The 6,466-nt window shown below is 43.9% G+C and overlaps 1 long non-coding RNA gene across 1 annotated transcript; it reads left to right on the forward strand.

Annotated features, from left to right (window-relative positions):
* The first annotated feature begins 2,633 nt into the window (after nucleotides 1-2,633).
* Nucleotides 2,634-4,551, forward strand: LOC110342693. The gene is made up of 2 exons (XR_002384845.2): nucleotides 2,634-3,449; nucleotides 4,210-4,551. It is a non-coding gene; the product is annotated as an uncharacterized LOC110342693 (long non-coding RNA).
* Nucleotides 4,552-6,466: the final 1,915 nt, after the last annotated feature.

Here is a 6,466-nt window from a genome sequence, read left to right on the forward strand (position 1 = left end):
CTGTAGATCAGGCTGGCCTTGAACTCACAGAGATCCTCCTGTCTCTGCCTCCCAAGTGCTAGGATTAAAGGCGTGCGCCACCACCACCACCACCACCACCGCCCAGCTAAATTTTTACTCTTTTATATCTCCTCACTCTTGTATTTTTTTACTTCCTTCTTTCTGCTGGACTTTTATATGACTTCTTCACATCTGCTTTCCAATTTGCTGTTGGTCTCTTCCATTATCTGGGTTACTTTGATTGGTTTTATAACACCAATTAAATGCTTAAAAGTTTTTAGAATTTTAGGCATGGTATTTGGTTTTATTAAACACAATGAACCACTTTTGGTGACTTATTTCCCCCTGTTTGATATTGTTTGGTTTTGTTTTATTCTGTTTTTTGAGTCAGATCTCACTTCATCTGTAACCCACATTGTCCTCAAACTCACAGTGAACTGCCTGCCTCCGCTTCCCAAGAGCTGGGATTACGCTGTCAGCTGTAATGCCCAGGCTGGTGCCTTCTTTATTTCTTAAACGAAGTCAACACTTGGCACCTAATAGTTTCAATGTCTGTGAGATTTGACAGGTGTTTTATGTCTGTTTTTTTTTTTCGGTGGGTGTTGGAGATCTGAACTTGTGTCTTCATGCTTGTATAGCAAGCATTGAACAGCTTATTCTTTTTACAAGATTATTTTTATTATTTTCAATTATGTGCATGTGTGTGAATCTTTATGTGGTTTGTGCATATGAGTGCAGTGCCTTTGGGAACCAGAGCCAATAGATTCCCTAGAACTAAAGTTGTAGGCTGTTGAGAGCTACACGAGGGTGCTGGAAACCAAACTCTGGTCCTCTGCAAGAGTAGCAAGTGCTCTCTTTTTGTTGTTTTGTTTGTTTTTCGAAACAGAATTTCTCTGTGTAGCTTTGGAGCCTGTCCTGTAACTCACTCTGTAGACAAGGCTGGCCTCGAACTCACAGAGATCCGCCTGCCTCTGCCTCCCGAGTGCTGGGATTTGATTTAAGGCTTGAGCCATCAACACTGGTGTTAGTTTTGTTTTTTGTAACTCAGTTTCTCATCTGTTTTTGTGCTTTTCAACTCAAATTTGTAAAACTCCAGTCTGTGGGAACCCAAGGTGATCTTCATTAGAGGCTCTAAACTTACCATTAAGTGGCTCACTTGAACAAACTGAATTTTAGGTGGGGAGATTTTTTTTTTTACCACACAGATAGGAGTTTTTATCTGTGAAAGATTAGCCTGTGTGTAGTAATGAGTACTCAGTGGAAACTCTCTTGCTCTCACAACATCCAAGACGCCATCAAGAGAGAACCCCTCAGTCTCCTTCAGAGAAAGCATCCCAATTCATGGACTGAGGGGTTATCTTTCAGGGTCCCAACTCATACAGGGTCTTTCATAGGTCACCCAACTCTATTCAGGGCTCCGGCTTTATCTCCCAAATTCTCCCAACTTAGCCAACTAGACCTCAAGTCCAGGTATCAGTACATTATTTCCTAAAGATCAGACTGGAAAGACTATATTTTAGGCTGTGTGGCCCCTGTGAATACTATTCACATCTGTCATGGTAGCCATGAACACAGCCAAACAACATATAAGTGCGGGTGTGTGTGGTTTTGTCCCAATAAAACTTTATTTGCACAATCGAACTGTCAAGCTGGGTGTGGCCTATAGGCCTGTGCTAGGCCATCAGGAATTGGCAGACACCTTTAGGGAGATGGCAAGCTTAACATTTGCTATCTATTCAGATTATCCTTTCTTTGCCAGGTCTCAGGGGCTTCCACATTTTGTCAGTTCAGCCATGCAAAGATGCTTGAAAATACCTTGCTAGTCGCTGAGATGTGTACCTGGAGGGCTTCTCCCATCCACCTTGCTGGCTGGCATCAGCGAAGGTCACTTTCTCTTCCTAGGGTAGATTTTTGTCAGGCTCTCAAATCACCCCGGGATGATTCATGTTCACCTAGAATAGCATCTAAACTTCCCCTAGTGTGCTTTTTCATTCTCTCTTTTGTTTATTCTCCTGTTTTTGTTTTGAGTCAAAGTCCCATTAGCCAAAAGCTGCCCTTGAGTCTCTGGTCTTCCTGCCTCCACCAGGTGCTGGGATTATGGGCGTGCCCCACCACACCCAGGGTACTCCATGGTGTTTACCCACCTGCCCAATAATTTCTTAGCACTTACTTCCTTACATTCGCTGTGTGTTTAGCCACATAGTATGTCTATGCTTTCCTGAGTAAGCCCTTCCTCCAATCCTCTTTACAAATCCTCACACCGTCCTCACACACCTCTTCACCAGCACCCCCCAGCAGCGGTAGCCGGTTCAAAGACAACTCCTGTGGATTTGCATCTCACAGCAGGAACCTTCTATTTTAACCTCCAGTGTTTGTTCTCTCTCCTTCCTTCAACGTTCTGTACAGCAAAATTATTTACAAAGTTTTTACTGGGCATTCAAAGTCAAGCTGCATTGGTTATCCAGCTTTGTGGATGTTTCTCTTTCCTCCCCAGCAGAATGGGTTTTGTTTGTTTGTTTTGGTTATTTTGTTTGCTTTTATTTATTTTTGTTTTGTTTTGTTTTGTTTTCCAGACAGGGTTTCTTTGTGTAACAGCCCTGGCTGTCCTGGAACTGTTGACCAGGCTGTCATCAAACTCAGAGATCGGACTTCCTCTGCCTCCCAAGAGTGCTGGGTTTAAAGGTGTGTGCCACCACTGCCCGGCTGCCCGTGTTATTTTCAATGTGGAGCTTCAGTGTTTCCTCAGGCTGATCAGCCGCTTGATAACTCCAAAGCATTCTCTCAGAAACAGGGTCGGGTCGCATTGTGCTTCTGCCAGCCAAACAATAACTGATGAAAGCCAGGTGTGGTGGTGCACGCCTTCTCTCTGAGTTCGAGGCCAGCCTGGTCTGCAGCGTGAGTTCCAGGACAGCCAGCACTACACGGGGAAACCCTGTCTTGAAAAAAAAACATTAACAAACAAGCAAACAAGTAAATAAGACTATGATGAATGGTGCATATTGCCAACTTTCTCACTGCCGGTAAGTGATGCTCTGTGACGCTTGATTTTCACATACGCCTGTAGCATAATTCACATCTGACTAATTTCAACTCGCTATGTAGCCCTGGCCAGCCTGGAACCTCACTCTGTAGACCAGCTTGGCCTCGAACTCACAGAGATCCGCCTGCCTCTGCCTCCCGAGTGCTGGGATTAAAGGTGTGCGCCACCAACGCCCGGTGTATGGGCAATATTATATGTTTTCTTTTTCTTCCTTCTTTTTGGCGCTGTCTATATATTTTTATTTGAACTATTTATGGATGAATTATAGACACGAAGCTGTGACGTTTAAAAACTACCTGTATAAATTTTCAGATGGACTCCATTTTAGGATCACAGAAGAGCTGAAACGAAAGGAAAAAGTTCTTCGCTCCATTACTGATGTCTTACATTGCTGACACACTTGCTGCAAGTAAGGAAACAAATGTGATGCATTTTATTCGATAAAGTCTCTGGTTTGTTCTGATTTTCTTGGTTTTTGTCCAATATTCTTTTTTTCTGCTCTCAGGACAATCCCCCCCTTTATCTAGGACACCATTAATAGCCATTTATTATTGGTGGTTAGGGTCAGCCATTTAGTAGGTGGTTAGGGTCAGCCATTTAGTAGGTGGTTAGAGTCTACACTGGGTGTAGACCCATATTGAGAAGAATTGGTGGGGAGTACATGGGAGGAGTTGGAAGGGGAAGAGGGTTGGGAATGGCATAAATCAATATTCATCTGTGAAATCCCCCCCAAATCAATTAAAACAAAATACCCACAGACGATTGAAAACAAGGGCTCACACAGATTTGCAAAAGTAGCAAGGTCATGTTATATGGAGAAAATCAATAGTGCAGACTAAAAGGGGATAAGCTGTCTACATTGACCGTGGGCCGCATGAGTAAGGGTGCTGTTTGGGGCCTCCTTAAGAGAAGGGGCAGCTGGGCATTAAGGGCTCTGGGTTGAGTGGCTCTGCGTTCCGATTGCTAGGTTAGTACATATCCATTTTTCTCACTGTGCGTGTTCTTCCCATAACACATCTGATATTAAGCATATGCACACCTAGTTTATGCACAGGCATGAGGGGGTAAGTGGGGGCTTCTCCACGTCTTAGTGTTCTATGGATGTGAAGAGACATCGTAACCATGACAACTCTTGTAAAGGAAAGCATTTAATTGGGGCTTGCTTATAGTTTCAGAGGTTTCAATCATCGTCATCACGGCCGGAGGCGTGGCACATGCAGACAGACACGGTGCTGGAAAAGTAGCCGAGAGTTCTATATCCGGATCCACAGGCCACAGGAAGAGAGCAACTCTGGGCTTGTAGTGGACTTTTTGAAACCTCAAAGCCCCTCAGTGATGCACTTCCTCCAACAGGACCACACCTCCTAGTCCTTTCAAATAGTGTTGTTCCCTAGTGACCAAGTTTTTAGAGTTGTTTAACAAAGAAATGCATTTTATTTAGTAATGATCTAGTTGCCCAGTGATGTTAGTTCTTGCTTTTACTCGCTGAATTAATAAACCGCCTGACTGTTTGACTAGTTGAACTTCCCACACCCTGCATTTGATCTTTTCCAGGAACCAATAAGAAAGCTTAGCAAAATGAACTCCAAATGATTTATTTGTACAGAAAGAAAGAATTTCCTCTTATTCGTACATCCGGCACCCACAGGATACCTCACCAGCGATGCTGGGAGGGGGCATTTTCAGCAGAAATTCGATGCCCAATTAGTGTGCTTTAATTTAGTCAGTGGCTTTTCCATCTGGCCATTACGTGTCTTCCGGAGGGTGGACTAGACCAGCATGAAGAGCTTTGTTATGCTATGAGGGGGTGAGTGGACACAGAGAATATCTCACAGGAGGAGAGGTTTTTATAGATTCTCCAGGGGTCTCTGTTTCCTGGTTAGTGACACCATGGAGAAGACAGAGAAGACATGTGCCACTTATTGTGACATTACACCTTTTGACAAATACTGTGAAACAGGGAAACTTCACAAAATATATGGCAGAGCGAAGTATCTTCTGCCCAGGCAAACTGGAAGTGGGTGAACATATGGTACCCGGCAGGTGGATAGATGGGCATATAGTACCCGGCAGGTGGGTAAATGAGTGTACGGTACCCGGCAGGTGAGTATCCAGTTCCTAGTTCTAAAACACAAAGTGCAGACTTGACCTCAAACAACGCATCATGGATACCTAACGAGCCTCCTAAAACATTTTGGTTTTGGGAGACAGAGAAATAGACAGAGACACATACAGTGATTGTGTGTGTGTGTGTGTGTGTGTGTGTGTGTTTTCAACCTTTGAAACTGGCTGATGGTGGTTATATTCACTCATTAACATCAAAATTAATAACCAAACTCAACTACCACAGAAAGCTCAGGGGCAAAAATCTCCCTGAAGGCGTTTATGCTTACTCTACCCAAATAAAATGGAGGGAATTCCAGACGTAAAGATTCCTGAACAAAAGCTCTGTTTACTACGTCACGGAATGTTAGTGTTATATCCAGGTACAGCCTCTATTTTCCAATGACAATCTTTGAGCTTCTGCTGTTGTTGTTTTCAGATCCTGGGGTGTGGGCTTAGATGACAGGCATTGTGGTTTTTTCTCTTTCTCCCTCTGTCCTTTAGAGACAAGGCATTGATTGCCATGGTAGTGAGTGTTAGTATGTCTCCAGCCGTCCCCATGGTCAGACTTCCCTCCCAGCTTCCTCCTCTGTAACAGTGTTGACACACTGTTGAATAAAGCCCATACTTATCTCTTAACGTTTTCCCCACTCTGAATGCCATGGTTGGAGTTGGGAACTTCCTCCGAAGGCCGCGGTGTTGGGGATCTGGTCCCCAGTCTTTGGTGCTGTTGAGAGGTGGTGATCAAAAGAAGCCTTCCTTCCTTTGAAGTTGATGAGCTAAGGTTTTGTTGTTGTTGTTTTGTTTGTTTGTTTTTGTTTTTCAGTCGCAAAGTAGGGAAGCTCACTCACACACTAGACCCGAGTAACAAATTGGCGTTCAGTGTATAGATTCTGTGTTTTCATGAGCATACCACACTCTCAAACGTCTGTGGAATGCTAACTTTGCAGACTAAGGACCCAACAGGTTTCTTGTGATGACTCTTGCTTTCAGATGATTAGGAATCCCTCATTTGTACGAGTAAAAAGCGATTGTGTACCTATACATGTTTAAACACCAAACTTTGCTAGCGCACAATTCCGATTGTGTCTAATCACGACTACCCAGATAAAACTGAGCAAGTCTTAGGCACAGAAGTGTATGACTCAAACCTTCAGTCCTTCCAGGAACCAACCCAGAAGTCTCTCCATGTGTCTGCAGACTCTGCACTTCAGGATATCTGTGGACATTTTACTGTGTCCCACTGTGCCCTTTGTTTCCCAGCCATGGAAAATGCCCATGAGAAAAAGTTGTGCAATCGCCGTTAGTCACTTCTGTTTCCTG

Source organism: Mesocricetus auratus, unplaced genomic scaffold (assembly GCF_017639785.1).
Source record: "Mesocricetus auratus isolate SY011 unplaced genomic scaffold, BCM_Maur_2.0 Super-Scaffold_100042, whole genome shotgun sequence".
Taxonomy (NCBI): domain Eukaryota; kingdom Metazoa; phylum Chordata; class Mammalia; order Rodentia; family Cricetidae; genus Mesocricetus; species Mesocricetus auratus.